Source organism: Macrobrachium rosenbergii, chromosome 56 (genome assembly GCF_040412425.1).
Source record: "Macrobrachium rosenbergii isolate ZJJX-2024 chromosome 56, ASM4041242v1, whole genome shotgun sequence".
In the NCBI taxonomy this organism is placed as follows: Eukaryota; Metazoa; Arthropoda; class Malacostraca; order Decapoda; family Palaemonidae; genus Macrobrachium; species Macrobrachium rosenbergii.
In genome coordinates, this window is record NC_089796.1 from 55,026,236 (window position 1) to 55,049,903 (window position 23,668).

The following is a 23,668-nucleotide window of genomic DNA, read 5'->3' on the forward strand; positions in this document are numbered from 1 at the left end:
CACTAGGCGCATTAACATATTCACTTTATATGTTGAACCATTGTCAGACCTAAATACCAATTGAAATGGGTTTCTTCACTTATCTATATTTTCTCCCTGAATGAGTTTTTATGATGAGTTTTAGGAAGGACGTGTTTGAGGAAAACATCCTTGAGATATGGAGAATTGCTAAGCGATGAGCTTTTTCCTTCGTGAACTGTATTTTGGGGAGAAAGAGACTGATAGTGGTTTCTGAACAGAATATCCAGATAAGGTGAGAAACTGGGATAAACAAACACTCATTTATATTTACATTAATTATTTACACAGGAATTTAATACTTTCACGAGTATTTGCTCATGTTTTAAGTGTTTTTGTTTCTCCTAATGCCAATATCAGTCAGTAAGTGAAATGTATATTGTAACAACTTAGCAAGGGTGTAACTCCTTTGCGCTAATCAACAAACCTTCAACTCGTCCCAAAGTCAAAGGGATGCCTGTTGTACCAGAGCACCAAATTTCCGTAAATGCATTTTTTTCAATCTCTGACATAACTTTTGTGCTTTCAAAATGTTCTTTGTAAACTTTTAGCCACACCTGTAGTTAAAATGTTTAAAAGCTTTGAAACACGCACACATATACAGAGCAAAAGTTCTGTATCCCTGCATTTTGTATTTGTTGTTAGTAGCGTGAAAGTAAATTTTCGTTTTATTTCAGTAAATAACGGACGAGCCAAGGCGTTTGATGTAAGCCTCTTTATTCATTTTAGGCGAAACGTTCTCAGGATAATTAAGACGGTTAAGAGCCCTTTTATGTCCGGCCCCTGAAAAAGAAGTTTCACGCCAAGTCTTGGAAACTTCATATTGAGTCTGGACCCCACTTTGGAATCTCGGTCTCCTCCTTTGGGATTTAGACGATTTCGTATATTCCGTAATTTGAATTTAACAAGATTTTACGTCGCTTGTTTTTCTCTTGTTTTGTTGGTTTCGTTAACTTAAAATATTAAAATGCTAGCTTATATTTTTGTGGCCTGTAAGTCGTTGCTAATGGTAAATGGTTATTCTGTTTGATCCCTACTACAAAATAGCATAGCCTCCGTAACCTGCATCTTGTTTATGCTAGTTTAATTATAAAATACTGTATTTTCTAAAAATGAAAATTCTAAGTATCTCATATCTTTGAAAGCAACATGTCATTTTTTTTAATGTCGATGCTTTACGAATCCCTTTGTCCCTAAAATATATTTTCTGATATTGCAGGTCTTCGAATGATGTAATGTCCTCTTGTTGTCCCCACAACGTACCCTTGTTGGAACAATGTTCAAAGCTTCACAAATCTCCTTTATTGTTCCTTGAAGGTGGAATATTATTATGATAAATCGAGGAGAAAGACGTGGTCGATGCCCCAAGGTGTTTATTTCCCTTTTCTTTTACTTCGTAATGTCTAAGCGTTTAAGACCAAGACAGAGGCTGGTGAGGATTGTGTAATTTTTGGGACGAGGAATTCAGTTATTCTCTCAAGGAATTCCAGTGTTCTCTTTCTTTTCAGTGTTCACTCGTGTCATAAAACCCTTACTTGTTTTCTGCTCTTGTGTTCGTGCGTACACAGTCCTAACGCTTGTATTTATTACAGATACATTTTGTTGTTTTGTGCACGGGTATTCACATGCATATGTTACAAAGTGCTATGTTTGTGTTTGGAAGTTTATTTATCCATCTTCTCCTACCAAACAGCTGCACCTAGCTATTTGCAAACTGATCTATACATGCAAATTTTCACATGGAATTTGACGCACTGTATTAGTTTGCAAGGTTTCGCCTTCCATGGCAAAATATCAGTATAACGAAGTTTCGATCCAGAGTTGTAAGTGAAAGCGGGATGACTTTGGCTGTAGACATCATAACATAAAATAAAAATATGTTTATGTACTCAGTCTTTACGGCGATGTTTCTGTCTATATTTCTTGCCATTAGGATGATTATTTATTAGCATTTTTTAATAAGTAGTTTTATGGGTGATTAAGCGTTGTTAGTGGGGTCCGGGCTAAAAATTTCCCTTTTTACACTCATTTTAAAAACTTTTAAATAATCACCAGAATTGAAAGTTATGTGAAAAACTTCAAAAATTATGTTAGAAAATAATTTCAAAAGAAATTAAAACTTCAATTGAGCGTGTTCTTATTTAATGTAGAAAATTAGGTATTTGTCATTTACACAATTAACTCATCAATGCTCTTTGTACTGAGCCCGTCTCTGTAGCTCTGCATTAAATACAGGACTGTTATGGACGTGTTAGAATATTTTCCTTTCTGTCAATGAAGGCAACTTTTCACTGATAATCTAATATTGGTTTGTCGACTATGCGTTCATGAAGAACAATCCTGGACCAATTTTAGTTGTTTTTCAGATTGCATATTGCCAAAAATCTGCTTGTGTATATTTGTGTGCATGCGGTTGCTTAGATATTCATTTCCCAGAACTAGAAGAGTTTCTTGAAAGTCAGAGACTTCCGTAAAGATGATTTTTTCATATCTCTTCTAATTTGTTCGCTGAAAATAGTAATATCCCTCTTGTGAAATGGTCTGTCATCTTCCCTGTTCCTGTGCTCCAAGTTCGTTTTAGAATGCTCTTCCTGGATGTAAACAGCTTTTGCCTTTCCTATTATGAAGACTATCTTTCACAGCGACACATGAAATGATTTTGTGTCAGATTAAGTCGGAGAATGGCGTTGCTTGTATCCTTAATACTCTTTTCTTTGTTGTTGTTGTGACGGTAATTCCCCTTGAAAAGGAAAACTCACCTGATATGTGTGCTCTGAGGAAAACTATCTTATGTTTGCTGTTGACAATGGAATTGATGAGTGACCAAGACCTGTATAACATCATACAGCACTCGGGTTCCACGCAGTTGCCTTTCTTTGAAGGAAAATTGAGTCTAGTTCGCAATTTACCGTTCGGTTGATACAGGCAATCTGAGTAAAAACAATATTTTCATGTCTGTGGATCTATACTGTGGTCGTGAAATTGCTATCGATGCGGTGACTGGAGAAACATTCTAGTGCGAAATGATAACGCTAAGAAAAGATTCGGGTCGAAGGGAAAAGGCCAGAGCTGGTTTCCGACAGCCTATACAGTCAGCTTTTATGAAGTAGAACAGGTGAACAATGAAACTGATTTTGTTCATTAACAGCATCATGTTTCTGTAGACAGATGAAAAACTATTTTGTTTAATGTAGTAGCGATGCTGTAGAAACGAATGTTTTCTATATCTCTAGTATTTCTTTTCGTAAGTTACCCACCTACGATCTCAGGGCATGATAGGATAATATTGATGAATGTAGGAACCATTTTTATTTGAGAAGTACTCTCGATGGATTATGGGTGATTATGCGTGTATTTAAAATGGCTCCGGTTGCGTGATTTGTATTTATCTTTCAGTTTCGTAGCTTTTTGATATGCTAAATGACCACGTCGGTATTGTAATGATGTAAGTTTACGATTCAAAACAGCTGTTAATGGAGTTACATATGAATGATAATCTCAAATATGTTTTGTTTTCTTATACGGACTGCATTTGCAGGAAAATTCCTCACAAAAAAAAATTTTTTTAATATATTTTCTTGGAGACTTCTTGTTGAACAACGGTCGTTGTAGGCTATTCAGGACTGCACCGAGTCGAACGCATGACCTGTAGGAAAATGATTAAGGTTAGAAACGATGTTACTTTTTATTTCTTTGACCTTTAACTATTTGGAATGTTTGTTTTGTCTTAAAATGATGGGAAATTTTCCCATACTGTAGAGATTAGAGTTCGGTTAAGTTTAAGTTTAGGTATGAGGGAGTTGTCTAGATCAACATATCGCATTTATTGCTTATTTGGTCTCTTTTGGGCGATATTAATATTGCAATTGGTTTAAAGTCTAGTGAAAAATTCTGCAGTTTAGACTCGAAGTGTTTGAAGTTGTTCGATGAACATGAAAATTGACATGCACATTGGGTAATAATTGCGAAACAGTGTTAATTGAAATACGGCCATAGAGAAACGGCGTGCTTACAAGATCGTCATTAGATTAAAAATATTATAATTAAGTTGTGTGGTCAAGCAATTAACTTAGTTTTTTTATGGAATTCCACTCTGTAATCGTTGTTGCTCTTTTATCTTTCCATGTGGCTGTTGTATAAGACGTGTTTTGGTGGGATGAATGTTTAGTTACGAAGAATCTTAATGAATAGTGTGATGTGGAAGTATTATTGGTTGAAACGTGATATTAAAGCTATACTGTACTTTTGGTATTTGAATATTTTTCGCATATAAATTTTGCAGTGCTACTACTTTGAAGTAGTACTTGGGATGATTTTTAGGCTGCATGGTGCAGTTCCACAGTAGGAGTTTTATTGGAAATGTTGACGTGACAACATTTTTCACCGGTGCAATTATATTTAACAGTATTGACTAAAATTACTACCGTATATCAAGTATTACGTCAGCACATCAACGCTTCTGAGCAATTAGCGTTTAGTTCAGAGAGGAAGAGATATTGAAATGTTGGGCTGCTTGTGAAACGGCAGTCCTGTATATAACATTAGTCTTAACTCTCTATAGAAGTCCACGACTAGAGAATTAAAGCTTGATTTGATTTCGTAACTATTTTGGAGTTGAATTGGCTTTAGAAATTTCACATAAACTATAAATGTTTGTAAATTCTGGTATGCTTTTCTCTGAGGTGAAATTGACCCCCGCTAAAAATTTTACATCTGTATGATAGTAAGATGCACTTGTGTACGTGAATAGATAGCGCTTTGAACTTACGGAGCGGTGTTAGATGGCTCAAGTTTCCTCCCTGGAGAGAAAAATATGCTTCATGTGCGGGAGGCGTCAGGTGGAGATGACGTGAGGCCTGTCGTCTCATTGCTTGTATCAAAGTTACACAATTTCTGTTCGGTGAAAACGACAGCCATTACCATGACTTTGCACGTTACAATGTAATGCATCTTGAAGTTTACAAATGTTCTTAATTATGTTTTCGAAATTATGTAAAAAACCAGCCATTCTTGAGACTCTTTGCTAATGAGAAAATCTCTTTTTAAGTTGTATTGAATCTGATGGCATGTTGTTGTTATTTCAACACTAAGCCACGTGCTACATAGTCTACTGTATGTTCTTCGTGTATTTCAGATTTATATCATTTAAGTTTATTCTACGGTAAACTCTTACGAAGATTGCTTAAGATTATGAATAATCTACGAGTTAATTTTCTGTGTTAATATCGTTCTTAACATGAGTCACCCAAAATAAGTTGATACTGATCGTTGAATAGTCATCGATGATATCCAGATCCATACCGAATAAAAGTTAGTGAAGGTTCCGTTCCTTACGAAATTGTTACAATCTTGTCCTGTAAACATTTCTGTTTAATAGTGTAATGATGAAACATGCCATACAACAGGTGTCTTTTCTGAAACTGCCACCCTGCCCCACAAAAATTTGCTCGCTCTCTCTCTCTCTCTCTCTCTCTCTCTCTCTCTCTCTCTCTCTCTCTCTCTCTCTCTCTCTCTCTCTCTCTCTCCACTATCACGATATGTATCATCGGCTGTAGTTGTTAGTAATTGGGAGCAACTAAGGCATTGCAGTATCTGTGTACCATTTTCCTCAGGGGTAAGCCGTCGAGTCAGTCAGGGATCCCTGTGTGGAAAGTGCTTTGGGTCGTGATGTTTTTGTTTTTGAGGAACTGTACTTGATCTCTGTATAGTATACCAGGCAAAGGGTAGCCTATCTCTTTCCTCATATCATCCTATTTCAGCATTTGCAGTTGGTTATTATTGTTTTTGTTGGACATCTTTCACGAATTAGGTATGGTAAATGTTCATATTTTTTTATTACCTTTGATTAGTTATGATCTTTAACATATTTCAGATACAGTGATGCTGTTTGGACAGTTCAGTTACTCTCTCTCTCTCTCTCTCTCTCTCTCTCTCTCTCTCTCTCTCTCTCTCTCTCTCTCTCTCTCTCTACAGTAGAGGAGCATTTGGTAAATTAAGGATTTAAAGGTTTTCACTTCAATTATACTGACCAGCTTTCCTGATTTTGTGAGATTTTGTAATATTATTGAATTGATTGATTTTAATAAAAATTTTGTTGGGTTAGCTGAATGTTTTCTGAATAATGCTTTTAGTTTGATTGGTGAGAGTTGATAACCACGATTGACTGGATATGTCTGCTGGGTGAATGGTTTTGACTGTTTGTTACTCAGATGTAATTGCAGAAAAAAGGGAGAGATCTGCTTTGGAGTCACTGGCATTATGTAATTCTTATGTAATTCTTTGGGGATTTCATTACGCTTAAAATGAAACGAAAATGATAAAGACAGAGAGACCTAACAAAAATGTCTAACGCCAGGAGCACACTCGCAGACCCACGGAATTGGGTTGCGGAGGGGAATTGGATATTCTTTAAAGCTGTAGCTTCGAGCACATTTTTTTTCTATTCATGAAATCATTTAAGGTTCATGCCTAATGTTTTGCGGTATATTCCTTTTCACTCCTAGTAATTGTTCTGTTTTTTTAATCTTCCTCGTGACTGCCAGGTCATTAGATTTCGGGAGAGATAAGAATGTAAGAATTGGCGAGACGCGACCTTTTGGTGGACGGATCACTTCTTATGTTCAGTGTCTAAAGTTGAGGAACTGATAGGCTACCTTCCATGTGTACAAAAAAACTTCAGTAACTAAATATAATATTAATTTGTGACTGGCAACTTTGAGATAGGTTCGGAAGATAGGAAATTTAAGTTTTTAGGGTCTCAACTTGCCTTTTTGTATTTTTCAGGAGTGATTTTTTTGTTTTTGTTAAAACTTCTTTCTGAGTCCTCTGAGTGAATTTTGGAGGAACTAAAGCATCTTTGTTGAGAGGTATTTCATATTTATTCTCTCAGGACAGATATCGGCACAGCACGCAACATATGGCTTTTATTGTGTGGTGTTAACAGACACAATATTGCAGTGTATTGTCCTATTCATCGGGCGTCCCAGAGTTGATGCAAGCAAACAAAGGTTTTTATTTCTTTGTTTGTGAGAATCTTTTCCTGGGGAATAAGACAGAAAAAGTTTTTATTCATTTACAGTTATTACTCTCACAAACGATGAATGGCCAGTTCCCGCACAGATGACACTTTCATTATTTTTTCTTTATATGTCAAGGGACTCCTATGAAGAGAGAAGAGAGAGGAGAGAGAGAGAAGAGAGGAAGAGAGAAGAATGAAAATATTTGATGTGTTCACCCGTTTTCATTGTCATGTGTTTAATAGTTTTCTTTTATTACAATTGTGGCACCAGTTCCACATGTAATGGGAGCTTAGATGGATCGAATTCTTTAGCGTTTACATCTCATGCTGCAACATCTCTTTTAGAAAAGGAATCCCGCAAAAGATACCATATTCAGAAAGTAAATATTTTTATTGTCTATCATAAATCTGGCAATTGGCTGTTATGCATTCACGTATTGGTATACTGACTTCTTATGAGTTGAATGGCTAGTTTTAGAACGATACTCATTCTTCACACTGTAATCATAATCTTACGTTTGGTCATTAACTTGTACCTAATAAAGAACCTATGATTTATACAAAATTTTATATTTTTTATTTACTTATACAAGTCAGAAAGTAGGTAACGATATGAGAATTTAAATTTTAGCTTTTTAAAGGTAATAACAATTCATCTGTTAGTTTAATGCCATAATACAGCGTTGAAAGTTTCCCGTACGACCTTTTATGCTTGTATTAACCAAGGTAATTTTAGAAAAAATTGGTAGTTCACTGACAGTTGCGATGTCTTTAACTTCCATAGCGTTTCTGAAACACGACCTGAATTTTTATTCAATCCTTATTCTCAAGAAATTACTGTGTAACATGGTCTTAGACTTAACTATAGCAGGAAATTCTGGTCATTATGTGCAGGATATTTTCAAGAAGTTCGTGGCTTATGGTTTGTCTCAGAGCAAATTTTGTTTCTCAAGTGGGTTACATCTGTTGTTTTCAAAGTGGTGCCTTGCCATAACATTATGAAGGAGTCAGTATGCGTTGATAGTATTACTTTACTATTAGTATACGACTTTCCAGGACACAGATTATTTTCGGATTTCCCATGATTGTTCCATTGATTGTGTCGAAACGAGTGTGGGCATAGACGCTGGAAATATATTTTTCACAATAAATTGTGTTAAAAGAAAAAGTTTGTATCATGATGGATTAAAAAAAATATTCTGACCGCTCAAAGGGAAATAAGGAACTTATTCACTCGTAGTAGATTTGAAATTCAGGTCCAAGAAGAGGCAAACAGTCACCTGTAATCTCTTTGTCATAAAGAACGTTTTATAATAGACTGTAGAAATTATTTTCGTGGAAAAACAATAATATCCTTTGAAAATAGGCTTTGCAGAAATATTTTCTTGGACAACAAATGTATCTATTTTAACTCAATGAAAATTAATTAATTGGCCATGCGGTTTATCTTAAAGGTACTCTGTTGGTGTTCATGGTATCATCCTTTTTTTGTGTTGGTCCTCATGGTATCATCCTTTTTTTTGTGTGACAATAATAGTAATTTTATGTGGCTTAAGTCCTTTCTTGGTATACTTTATTGCTCTAATTTTTATTTTCATATATTTATTCTCTTGAAATAATCTGAAATTTGGTGACAGGTTTTGTGAATATGTTTGATTGCAAAACATAGCTCTTGTAGTTCTTTTCTAAAATTTATGGTTTGTCATGGTTTTGCAAGAGAGAGCTAATTTTCAAGAGTGATTTTATTTCCTTAAAAATAACATACTTAAAGTCACATGTTTCTGTTCACTTCTGAATTCATTAGGAAAATATTTTACGATTTTTAGTATCAGTTTGAGCAAATTTCAATACTCTTGCATTCAAGGGACCGGTTGTATGGAATTGTGTTTTAGAAAATGGAAGAATCGCGCTTGTGGCTTACCTTTGTCTGTGCATGGTCATTTGTAACTTTTGAATATTCCTCCCATCATGGGCGCACATACATACTTATATGTGTGTGTGGTGTATGTATGGCATGTATGTGTGGCAATGTTATATGTATATATATATATATATATATATATATATATATATATATATATATATATATATATATATATATATATATATGTATATACAACATGTGTGCATAATCAAATCGAGTAGGTATGCTAAATAAATTTGGAAATCATGTAGATTGAATTTGGTGTACAAAAGTAACATAATATATTATGTCTAGTATGATCTGAATGGGTCTACGGACATGAATCACTTTATGACATTGAAGCTATATTTAAAAGATTCAGTCGATTTGCGAATAAAGCTTTTAAGAAAAATATTAAAATTCAAGTGGCAGGATAGAGTTAAAAATTATACTGTAAAGGATATTTTGGAAGTTCCGTAGGGTGATAAGATAATTATGACAGGGAGATGTAGAAGGTTTGGACATGGCCTTCACACTACCCCATGGAGAACAGTGCGTGATAATGTCAGCTGGGCTCCTATGGGCAACAGAAGAGTTGGAATACCCAGGTCTTCTTAGATAAGAACCATAAGAAGGGAAGTTGGAGATGGATTTTGATTTCTTGAAGATAATGCACAGGAAAGACTCGAGTGGCGTAATATCACATGAGCCGTGTGTGTCACGGGCCTTGGAGGTGATGATGTTGCTAACATACTGTATATATGTATATATATATATATATATATATATATATATATATATATATATATATGTGTGTGTGTATGTATGTATGTACTGTATGTATATATATATATATATATTTTATATGTACACATACATACATACGTACATACATAGACAGTTGCACTTTAACTTAGATCTTATGTAACTCTTTCTTTATGTATTTCACATATTAGGAGAGATTTTGTTAAATATTCCATGGCGGTGATACATTATTAAGACGAATGCATTTAGATTCATGCTCTAATTTTCCTTAAGCGCCCCATCGTCTGACATGTGGCGGTATGTTCTTTTCCTCTATAATAATTAATTGCATTAGATAATGTCCATTTGCGTGTTTCTTCTGTAAGGTATAGCCGATACTCGGTCAGAGATTTTTTTGTAGTAGCAGTTTCATTTAACAAGTAGCTTCTCCTCTCAACATCCCAAACGTTTTCTAACGGCTTTCAGTGAAACAGGAGAGCCACGATGTGTAAATATAAATGCCATTCTTATTTTTGTTGTCACCAGCTGGTGAATGTCGATGGCTGCACGGGTTCTGTAAGGAAAACAACGGCTGTCATATGACAGTCTTCAATTTAGAGATTGTCAGTCGATTCGTTTAAAACAAAAAGCGATATCTTGGATTTTCTCTCTCTCTCTCTCTCTCTCTCTCTCTCTCTCTCCTCTCTCTCTCTCTCTCTCTCTCTCTCTCTCTCGAACAGAGCAGAACGAGTAAACGTTCGCCTTTGGTAGATTACGGTTATTCACAGACTGACGAGAGGATAGGGGAAAGGGATCATAACGAAAATAACGAATCATTCTTGCCTGGCCTCCTTATCTTGGGTTGGGTCTTAGATTTAATCAACATCTAATTTTGCTAGGAAGGATGATTCATTACCGGTTTGTTGGTGTCTCAATGTGGATCCCTTCTAGGAGTCAGTATTTTAAAAATTGCCTTTAGTGCCGCGTTTCCTTGTTCTGTAATTATGTGTGCATAAATTTCTGTATATATATATATATATATATATATATATATATATATATATGTATATATATATGTTATATGTATATATATATATATATATATATATATATATATATATATATATATATATATATATATATATATATGCTTATATGTATGTGTTCTCATAATATTTTTCCAGTTATGCGAAACCATTTTTATCTGGTCTAGATGCTTTATGTTAAATTTTCTTTATCTGTAAACTTGGATCTTTGTAACAATAACACCGTCAAGCAGTGGAGGATTACAGTACACGGGTTTAGGAATGATGAAATTTGTGTTAATGTAATTTTTCCATAACAAGAGTATAAAGCTTCATTAAGTGTTATCATTTTGATACTCGTCAAGTAAATCGTCAAAGGGGAAAAGAAAATCAAACCTATTGCTTCGGTGAATGGGTTGCCTCCGATCTACAAAGACGGATACGAAGAAATATTGCTGAGTTGTGACCTTGGAATTCTCAGGAACTCTGTCTTCGGCTCGTTAGGAACTTTCTTCTTGTAACAAGAGGAAAACTATTATGTTTGTTTCTCTTCTTACGGCTGTCCGTTCTTTAGAAAATAAGTTTTGGGTTCTCGACCGACTTTTTTGTGGGGAACGAGACTAGCAAAACCGGCTAAGTCTACTTCGATCATTGAGAGAGAAATTTTTGGATTGACTGACTTTGTGTTTGTGAGAACGAGACATGCAAAACCGCTAGTATACTTCGATTACTGAATTTCGGGCAATGAACCAGTCTCATAAGCAGGGAAGGCGCATATAGACAGGCTGGCGGTTACGTGTTGTTAAGGAATGATAGGATCAGTTTGTTTTTGAGATTATGATTTATCTTTTTTACCATTCATTAAAGATTATTTTCTAAAAAAAAAATCTACGTCTTAACTATATATAAGTTAGAGTACAGCTTAGTAAGGAAAGTGAGGTTAGCCACGGAAAAGAGGATAAAGTCCAGCGCAGGGTTTGATAAACCGAATCTGTGGCTCTCCTCCGGCGTAAGTCCGTAGAATGGTAGAGAGAGTTCAGTTTAAAATTTGTGTTATTCGTAGTTAGTATTTTAAGAAAAAATATATTTTGGGTACCGGGTACCTCCTATTCTATATGCTTTTTTTTTTCTTGAAGACAAACGGTGCCCAAAAGTACGTTCATTTTATGAATATAATTCAATTTGATAAAGGTTGTGTAGTCTCTTAGCCTTGTGAAGTGACTGGAGTGGCGGGAGGTGAAGATGAGTCCTCCTCTCGTAGGTCGTATTGTGTAGAGGCTGTTGATATCGTTTTTCATGGGGGGAAGGCGCTCATAAACTTTGCTTTTTATTTATGGGCTTTATTGGCCTTTTACCTGAATGAAGGAATTTTAAGATTTGTCACTGTTGTGTGACGCTTTTGTATTTTAAGGTTGTTAAATCATCTTTGGATCGTAATAATAAATCAGTCATTCTGTCAGCATTTCACTTTGAGTTATAGATAACACAAATTATTTGCTGCAATACGTTAGTCCTTTCAAGTGTTTTCCAAGAGGACTCTGTCGCTCTTGTATTTAATCCAGGATTGATGGAGGGGAAGAGAGTTCGTACGGCGGCTAACAAGCTTTGCTGTGTGTTTGAGGTTTATGAAAAAGTCGCGTCCACCAAGTACCTTCGTTAAGAGACGATGTTGGTTGCTATTTTCAACGTTTGTAGGTAAACTGTTGTTTTTGTGCAATCGTTTTAGTTTTAGGAATATTATTTAAATATGGCCTTACCGTGATTTCTTTTCAAGTCAGATTGTAAGATATCCATATCTAAGGATAAGCGATTGGAGTTCCAGCTTACTTGTTTCATTAAAACCTGGACAACAAAATTAATGTTCCCTGAGCAATGCTCGTAAATTTTCAGTATATTCAGATATTCATTTTAGGGTCTTTGGCCCTACTGCATAAGGTGCTTTCGTGAAATAGTGTTGATGGTCTAAAAGGTGGTCCGTGTGATTGGAAATTAATTAGGATTGCAAACCTGTAACGATAGTAAATTAATTAACTGGTTAAAATCATGGTACTATGGTTAATATTCATAATACTGTTGACATTGACTGATGGGAAGGAAGGTCGCATATTAGTTCTTCACGAAAATCTTTCAGGTAAGGTTTCCGAAAAACTTTAGTTGGACTGTCTTATTTAAACAAAATTCATTTGTAAACTTAAAAATTGGACGGGTTATTTGAAATATCCGGAGATATTAGACACTCTTAAAGGTAAAATATGCCCGAGAAAATGACCTTTGTGACCGTTACATAGCCTAGAAATATTTCAACAGCTTGGCAGCCACCGAAAACATAATCACTGTACCCGAAGGAATACTAGTATGGGTGCCAGCGTAAAAATAGATAAATAAATAAAATTTACGGGTCCTTGTATGGCAGAGTTAAGTACTTGCAAAGGTCATGGATATTGAAAAGACCGAAATAGCCCCTTGAAGGAGAAAGCGGAGGGTATTACAAAAAAAAGGGAAACACTTTGTGGCAGGATTTCACAACCACACACTCACACTAACAAAAAAACAGCACATACACTCACCTCGTACTAGGCTAGGCCTGCGATTTCCGGACGGGAAGTTTTGCCAAGCAGGAGGAGGTCACGGAGTCACCACAACCGCCGATAACGCCAACGCTCGCCACACAACAACAGTCCACAACCAAGAAAACAACAACCCAACCAGAACACAAACACGACCCAAAACAAGACTCAAAAAGACTCAACCACGAAGACTCAAACTCAACTCACTCGGAACACAGCAGAAGAAAAAAAACAACCAGGCTATCACACGACACCGATCACGCAACCAACACAGCACAAAACCCAAAAACACGCCCAAGTACAAACACTCCAACCACAAAGCCTCCAAATACCAGATCTCACAAACAGAACCAAAAAACCGCAACTAAAACTCCGATCAACTACCGGAAAAACCGTGATTGCAGCACAATATCTCTGTCAAGACTCCCGCCACGATCATCCGAAAAACACAGTTCCGCGCACTCCCAAAACAACGAAACAAAACAACAGACAATCAAAACGAAACAAAAAGAAAACCACACTCTCTAACGAATTCAAAATTACGTACGCCGTTGTTCAAAAGAAAATCTCTCTCTCTCTCTCTCTCTCTCTCTTCTCTCTCTCTCTCTCTCTCTCTCTCTCTCTCTCTCACACACAAGACGTCGTCAAATGCAATAACCTCATTCCTCCATAACTTGACACCAAAGGTTCTCTATAGATTCTAGTGAATATGCAAGAAAGGCTGTGGAATTTGTGATCCCTTTCATTATTTAAGGAATTTGTGAATTTAGTAAGAACAAGGTAATCTAAACCTTTAATGGAAACTCGTAACAAACACTGTGAACACGAGGGAAAATGTCATGTGCAAAGATTTAAATACGTTAATGAGAAAGTTGTAACTCTTGAAATTCGTGTTGTATCGGAAATAAACTTGTTATGTAATAGCACATAAACAGAGTCACAGACATTATATTTGAAAAGTGAAAGTTTCAGTTACATATAAAATTTTGATTTATTATTATTATTATTATTATTATTATTATTATTATTATTATTATTGAAAGTGATTGCTGCTTCAACTGCATTCAGTCGATATAGATTTTTCTCACGTGGTGCGTGACGTTGCATGACGTCACTTCTGGTCACGTAACGTCACGCACCACGCAGTGACGTCACGCACCAGCCCCGACGGTCAGCAAGACTACAGCAGTGCGACCATCAAGTTTGAGATTTTAGCCAATAAGCGGCCTGCATTTAGCCTCAGCCAATCAGAAATCAGCATGCAATTGACCCCCTGCTGACCATCGTGTATTTAGAGTGGGACCCAGCATGAACACCAGCTGTCAGCATTAGATGTAAACACTGTAGACAGGAGGAGAGAGAGCACAGTGAGGGAAGGGGACTTAAGGTGGCGAAATGGCTCTAAGATAGAAGGCCTCAACCAGAACCAATTTTATGAGCTGGAAATACAATAAACTGTGAGCTCAAACAGTTATCTAGTTTGAGATAAAGCAATAATCAATGTACGACATCAAACAATTGACAGGCATTTTCCAGCCACCAGCACCATTCCATCACCTCCCACTATCATTAATAAAAAAAAAAAAAAATTAAGGGAAAAAAATCATCACTCATAACATATCGTGACCCTACCTCCCTTCCTCATTTCCTCTTCATCATAACTTCACTGACAGAAAACAGGGGCCTGCCCCCTCTATTTCCCTCTAACTATTCACTTTCCTCCTTATCACCTCTAACCTGTCCCCTCAACCCCGTCTTCTACCCCAAATACAAACTCAATCTTTCCTATCCCCAATTCGTTCGTTCGAACACCAGTCTTCTCCCGCCCGTTGCTGTGAACATGCTGAGTAGTACCTGAGGGAAACGTTGACCTGACACACTTGTAGCTGATTAAACGACTATACCGGCCTGAGAAAACTCTACGGACCATGATCCCCAGATATCATTTACTGTATGATCCTTGTAAGCATTAGAAATATATTATATCCGATCTACAACTATTTCCCTCTCCAGAAATTACTAGTAAACTTGGAGAGTTACTGGCGCAATGCAGCAACCAAGAAAAGTAAGTTATTAGAAAAAATAGAGAAAATTGAATGCAGCTGACGCAGCAATCACTTTCAGTAACACCTGTTTGAAAGAGGGTGTACTACCCACATTTATTATTATTATTATTATTATTATTATTATTATTATTATTATTATTATTATTAATTAATTTTCTAAATATTTACGTACAGAACGAATCAAAATACCATGAGGGCTTCAACAGAATGTGATTGCCATGCTTGAAAAATTTCGCTTATAAATGTATTCATGGTCTGTATATCTGATTTATCAAGTATGATTTTTAAGCACCTTTGCCCACATTGACGCATATGTAACTGTGAGTTAACCTTTGTTGAATGATAAGACTGTGGTTTTTATCAATGACAGTAGGCGTTTAATGTTATAGAAAATAAGAAGTTCATTCTTAGAGTAGGTTGTCACCTTCAGGTGTCATCTTCAGCGCCAAGTTTTTGAGAGGTTGCCAGGCGCAACTTTTGAACCAATAGCTCCAGTCAGGTATGTCGGCTACTGTATCAATAAGTACTCTTCAGTTGTATGAATATGGTTAATTAATGTTCAACTTTTTACATTTTCTATTCAGCATTTTTTATGGTGGCCGAATTTCACTGATGAGATGTAGAAATAAAGGATTAGTTGCAATATTAGGAAGTACTTAAGGAGTAATGTCAGCTACAATATAAGTGAATTTTTTTATCTTTACCTCACATAGTAATGATCACTATACTAAGTAATCACAGTCAAAATGAAAAAATCGAGACAAAAGAAAGGAGATGGATGACGGCGATGAAGAGGATTTATGTGATTATCAGAAACCGAAGGGAGAGGATAGAAGAATCGAGGGGGATAGCCAGAATTACTAATTTCTGAATGCGGAGTCGATATTGCCTAAATCTCTTGAGAGAAGGGAGGGTGAGAGAGAGAGAGAAGGGGAGGAGTGTCGTTCAACATTTTCTTCTCATCCGTCCTTTCCCTTTTGTATATTATGAGGGCAGGTTACGTAAATCATCATTTTTGGTAGTGTGTCTTCAGTTTTTATTATTATTATTATTATTATTATTATTATTATTATTATTATTATTATTATTATTAAGACAGAGAAATAATGGTTACCATATCTTGTGACATCTTGGCCTTGTAACTCCTGAGATGTAATCTAAATATTTTTTTGTCGAGGTTGGAAAGATTTTCGTTTATTTTACACTTATCTGCAAGTGGCTTATTATCTGTAAATGGTTAAATGAAGACTTCATTATGGTGGCTGTTATTTAGATGATAGTAAAAATATATGACCGCTTGAGAATGCCGTGAAGGACAAAATAAAATCTGATGATGAAGTGGAGGAAATGTGTCGGCGTGTTCCTAATGAAATCCTAGAAAAGGTTTTCCTCAGTCATTCCTTTGTCTAAATACTTCCTCTCCTCTCCCCTTCATGGGCCTTTGTCTTGGTTCGGATTGTAATAAAGCTCACTTCAGCCATAATAATAATTTATGTTATGGCTTCCGCCAGAAATAAAGTGTTTTCTGCTCCTTATGGATTTTTGTTCCTTGGGTTATTACTCAGACTGCAATTTTCTTTCCTTTTCGTGATACGAACCCTTCGCTCCCTTTTAAATTTTTTGCCTTTTTGTTGCTACATTTGTTTTTATATTTACTTTTTACTTTATCGTTTTGACGGTAGAAATTTGATAAAAGCTTCCAAATTACGTTAACTAAAGAGTTATAATTACTTATTTTTAAAAATATCCAGTTTGGGGCACATCGGTGATTTTGTTTCTAAACAAATAGTACTCTATGTAGGATTTTCTTTGTAGTATTGTGTCGCCGCAAACTGTGTTTGACTGTTATTATTAACATGATTATTATTACAGACGAGCTTGTTAGCGTGCAGGAGGAGGTTGGATTTCTCCCATACCCTCCCGTTCCCCTACCTACCCCGCCCCACCCGGGGCGGACAAACCAGTTTGCAAGGGATGGGTGGCAGTCATGTCTCCCCTACTGTCACCCGGGGCAGGACAAACAAGATCAGATCCTCTCGGATTTTATTATTATAGATAGATAATGTACATAAAGGTATAAAGAACTAGGCACATTAAAGGTCATTAATTAGCTAAGAGTTCCAGAGAATAGAATTCCTTTCTGTAAAAAAGAGAGAAACTACTTCGAAGAAACAACAAATATAATATAAATATTTAACGATTTCTACCGTCTTGCAGAAGTTCTCTTGATGTGGGTGCAGAGGCACGCGTAGTCGATTTAGATTTTAATGCAGCCTCTGACCGTGTGAAGCACGAAGCACTTGTGTACAAACGAAGACTACTGGGAAATGGTAGATCTTCTAGCAATATTTTAAATGAAATTTTAGTAGGCAAAACCCAAATGATCTGTGTTGATGGTTAGTATAGTAACTTCAGCAATGACATTTGGGTTATTCCTCAGGGTGGTGTTCTTGGATCCTTGCAATTTGTTATTTATACTAGAGACATGTGGTAATGTCTGGAGAACATACTGCTTGCATACGCTGATGATGCAACTCTTCTAGCTGTTGTTCCTTCTCCGCGCCTTAAATTTGTGGTTGCAGAATCCTTAACTGGAGGTCTGGCACTCGTTCGCGAGTGGAGTAGGCTTTGGGGCATGAAGCGTAACCCTTCTAAAGCTCTGAGTATGACACATAGCCATAAACTCCCTGCATATAGGAAGACCTGCGACCAATACCTACAGTATGTTTCTGGCAACAGTTGAATAAAACTTGAACTGATGATACACGTACATTATATATATATATATATATATATATATATATATATATATATATATATATATATATATATATATATATATCTTATATATACTCTCTATATATATATATATATATAGATATATAGATAGATAGATAAATAGATAGTGGATACCACAACTAAGCTATGCATAGTACCGGAGTCTCTTTGCTGTACCAGTAGCCCGATCACGGCCTGTGGTCCATTAACAAACATTATAAGAAATTTTATGAAATATAGAAAAAAAAAGAAATCACAGATTTGAGTACCTATGAAAAAGGTTGCATGTGCATTGAGCGCTTAGTATATTATAAAGAAAAACAAACGAATGTCGTGAGTAAATTATTAGAAAAAATCCAAGTTGATAATACAAAAAGAGGAAGCAAAAATCGACCGCTATTATAAAATATTTTCAATAGCTATATTATACAATGGAACGTAAATCGTCTACAGACCAGATTACACCTAGGAGAAATACAGCGATTACTAAAAGAATATGAACCAATGATATTATGTTTACATGTCAGCAAAACAATATCAACAATAGGTAAATATACCTTAGCATCAACATCACGAGAAGAAGGAAATTTAGGTACAGCCATATATGTACATAACAAGGCAGTTTATGACAAAGTACCTGTTAACATTACTGAATTACAAATATCAGGTATTAAAATTCGAGTAAAAAATGATGATGATGCAATTTATAATTTATGCAACCAACCTAATAAAAATTACGCCATTGACAAACTTAAAAAATTACTTAATAATGCCAGGAACCTACATTAATTCAATAGATAGGTGATTTTAATGCTCTAACTTGATGTGGGACTGGTTGTACAGACTCAAATAGAGCAAGCAAAATATAAGAATTCATAGATTCAAATGACATGTGCTGTATAAATGATAACGAAAATCAGGACATATTTTTCTAAAACACGTGGGACATTTTCCTCAATCGACTTAACTCTATGTACAACAAACGTAGTAGACAGATTGGATTGGAATACAGTTGGCGACTTGCATGCAAGTGACCATTTCCCAATATGAATTTCATTTTTACCATGTCCACCAGCATGTCCCTCAATATAACATTTATAAAAGCAGATTGGGAGCGATATGAACTCCACACTAGGAATATCCCATCATTTGAATATTTAAAAGACCATAATGAAAGTAATAAATTTCTCGTTGATTTCATTAGAAATGCTGCTAATAAAGCAATACCAAAATCGAAATCTTATACAACAAAGCACAAAATCCATTGGTGGTCTGAAAAACTAACAGAATTAATAAAAATAAAACACCATATTGGAAGGCGATTACACAATTTGAATAGAAAGTTCAGTCAAATAAATAAAACATTACTGATATTAGAAGAAATTTGACAAAAAACTGACTATATTATCATTATTAGAAATTGATACATTAAAACCTCTATAAAACAAATTATCTGCAAAATTTAAAAGGGAAGCAATTCAAGGAAGAATCATTTCATGGAGGAAATATGTATCAGATCTCTCTAGTAATACTCCCATAAAAAAATATGGGAAAAATTCAGGAAAACAAATGGCACCCATGTTAAACTACCTAGACATGCCATAATAAAAGATGGGAAAAGAATACTTGATCCAAAGGAAATAAGTAATGTAATAGGAGAAATTTTAGCAAAAGCAAGTAGTGACAAAAATTGAGATGAGCATTTCTGCACAAAGAAAAACTGTATAGAATTAATAACAATAAATTTTGAAACAATATAAGATATATATTATAATAGAAAATTTAATAATGGGAAGATTGGAATTTTATCTGTTGAACAACAATAAATCTGCCTAGGTGACAGTATTTGTTTGAGATGCTCTGCCATTTCAGCACAACTAGCAAAGTCATACTTATTAGAGTTTATAACCACTATGGCTTCGAAAAATTACTTCTAATGCAGATAGCATGAAAGCTATAATTATTCTTATCCCCAAACCTGGAAGGATCCCAGTAATATAAACAATTACAGACCAGTTTTTTAACAAGTTGTTTATGCAAATTACTAGAAGAAAATGGTAAATGCTCGACTAACATGGAACATTTGAGAAATAAAAATTTGATTCCCCACTCCAGTTGGGCCACAATGTAACGAATCTACATGAATTCTCTGTCTAGCAGAGACCACAGAAGAGGATTTGAACCAAACAAATTACCATAGCTGTCTTTTGTTTGACACTGAAAAGGCATATGATAGTACGTTGAGATATGCAATACTAAAACGTTACATAAAAACATATCGTGGACATTTACAGGTTTATCAAAAACTTTCTGACAAATCGCACTTTTCAAGTGAAATTGACGGTGTATTATCAATGCATTTCCATTGAAAATGGTGTTCCACAAGGAAGTATCCATGAGTGGCACACTGTTTACTTTAGCAATAAATGATATCGATAAAAAATCTACCTATCGGAACTAAATGTAACTTGCATATGGATGATTTTGCCATATATTATTCAACATCTCGCATAAAACATGAGAGCAGATCATCAATAAAAACTATAATAAAATAGATGAATAGGCCTCATCTGTTGGCTTCAAATTTTCTATACAAAAAACTCAAAGATATGTTTTATGAAATTAAAAGGTGGGAAAAAGTGAAAAATAGGTTTAAATCAAAAACAAGAGTATGCAATTGGCCAAACAGCAAAATTTTGGGATTGGTATTCGATACTCACTTGAACTGGAAAGCCCAAATAACATACGTAAAATCAAAATGTAAAAGAGCATTAACCCACATAATTAAAACTATCGAACTCTACCTGGGGAGCTGATAGACATACCCTTACTGAACTGTATAAAGCAACAGTTCTGTCTATCACTGATTATGGAAGCAAAGTATATGGCTCAGCATCTGACGCAGCACTGAAAATATTAGACCCTGTTTACAAGGAAGGCCTTCGAATATGCTCAGGAGCCTTTAGATCATCACCAAGATCTTGACAAGTTGAATGTGGTGAACTACCTTTGTCTCTCCGTAGAGAGCTAATAACAATGAAAAGTGCTCTAAGAATTCAGACAAGTGATTCCCCAACAAAAAATTATTTGAATTAAGAGATGTATTTATAATAACCATCCTCCACTACAGTGTCAAAACTGAAGTAAATATGGGCATGCAAAAAAATATTGTCGAAACGAACCTGTATGTGCGTATTGTGGGTCTGAAGAACATGCCACGCAATAAAATTGCAGCGAACCAAAATGTATACACTGTGGGCAGAATCATCATGCAAGATCCAAAGAATGCATGTATTACATATACAATACGGAATTGAAAATGCGACAAGAAAGAACAGTAATGTCTATTAGAGAGGCTAAATTAGAATTGAAAGTAAGAGAATTCAAGATCCTGCTAAAAACTACATATGCACTCGACAACAAGAACTAATAATGAAACAAAAATACATACAGATAGAAGTAACAAAATACAGGAAAATAAATCTCAAAGAAGAAAGTAATGCTTTACAAATAAACTAAAATAGTAAGGAAATCAAAAACAGGCACAAAGGATATTGGTAACATTTTATCAGCTCATTAAAATGTTAATGCAAATAACACAAGATGATGATACTACTACAAGAAACAGAGGAAAGTCGTCGTGATGGAGTGGAAATTAAAGATAAAAAAGGCCTTTGGAGAGAACACCACCCAGAACGAAAAAACCAAAGGCAAAGGATATAAAGAAAGAACGAAAACAAGCTAAGAATATTCCTATATCTCCTAAAATAATAATAAAACCTATGGATACAGAAATCCAAAACACTGGAGTTAAAGATAATGATTATGTCAAGGAGATGAGATTACTCCATCAATAGAACAAATGAAACAAAAATTTACATGAAAGCACATGTGGATATCATTTGATTATTTTGTAGGGTATTGCAATAATAACAAAAACATAACAGATGGTTTCATCGACCCAGCTGTGGAAAAGGTAATGTGTTATGCTAGGTCAAAGAAAAAAATGGATGAGCTGGTCGTCCCAAAACTTGACGAGAACTAGAAGGTTCTATCTTTCTTGCTCCCAGTAAAGGTGAGACGTAATCTTGGACATTGTGTTATTGTGGTAATTGTGTAATCTGTTGGTTTCATTGACATTTTATTACTGAATATTTTTCCTCTTTATTGTCTTGCATATTTACCACGTATAACCTTTGGGACGTGTTGGGTGATTTTGGTAACATGGGAATTCTCCCATTTATGCACATATATGTCTTTGTGCTTTATTTTAAAGTGAGCCTTTTATTTCAGATAGATTTGTTAGTGGTCGTGTTAAGGAATTTCTGACATATAACTGCCTTCGGTCATGACGACTTTGACATTAGTTTTGGGATATGTAATTGATTGGTGTCAAAATGTATTTACCAGTCCAGTTTTGATTTTCATTTACTTTTTGCTAAAAGTTAAGACAGTCTTTTGAACTTCTCTTCTTTTTAATTTGCTTTTGTTTTGTCATGTTAAGTTTGGGAATATAAACTGTATTTTGGTAGAAACATGATTTTCGTCTAAAAAGCCTGATCTAATTTGACTATGACAAGAGAGGTAGGAGATGAAAACGACATTCCTAGATTGACTTCGATGAGCAGGGATGACGTGTTGACTTTAAAGGTAGGTTGTCTCTTGTGCTTTGATTTAGGATTTTGGGTTATGGAGGAGAGTCCGGGAGAAGGATAAAACAAATGTGTGCATACTAGTAGTACCTGCACGCTTCAATTATTTTAGCTGTTGCAAGCTTTAGTGTTTTCATTTGTCTCCACGGAGAGAGAGAGAGAGAGAGAGAGAGAGAGAGAGAGAGAGAGAGAGAGAGAGAGAGAGAAAGAGAGATTTTTTATATATACTAGATATAAAGTGTTAGAGGCATTTACGGGACATATGAGATTCTCAAAGGAAAAATCTGACGAACATTAATTATGGGAAGAGCAGCATCTCCCAGAAAAGATAAGAGCAGACTTCAGCTGTTGGTAAATCGGAGGTATATCGAAACGGTTAACAGGAGAGACTTCTCTTATAGTAACAAGGACTATTGATCTTCTTAGATCTGAGGGTTTCTTTGCGTTTCTGTCATGTTCGTGTTAGAAATCATTTCATGTAAGCTCAGCTTAGGAATTCCCACTTCCGTTTTCCATGAGGCCTTATTTGTTATGAAAGTATGATGAATTTCTTCGTTTTTCCATTGATCAAAATGGGGAAGTTAACGAATAAACTAACTTCTGATCAGTGGAACTTTTATTATATGAGAGGTCTGTACATATCTGGGTGTAACATCATCGTGATTTATGGTATCGCTGTGTAGTGTCCAATTACTACATGGTATAGGATGAGCTGAGTAGTGCTTCCGTCTGATAGTACATTAAAATCCCATAGCTCCATCTGTTATTTTAATTACCTTGGTTTTTACTCTACTAACCTCTCTCTCTCTCTCTCTCTCTCTCTCTCTCTCCTCTCTCTCTCTCTCTCTCTCTCTCTCTCTCTACATAAACTGATAGATTTTTTCCTGTATTCAGCCA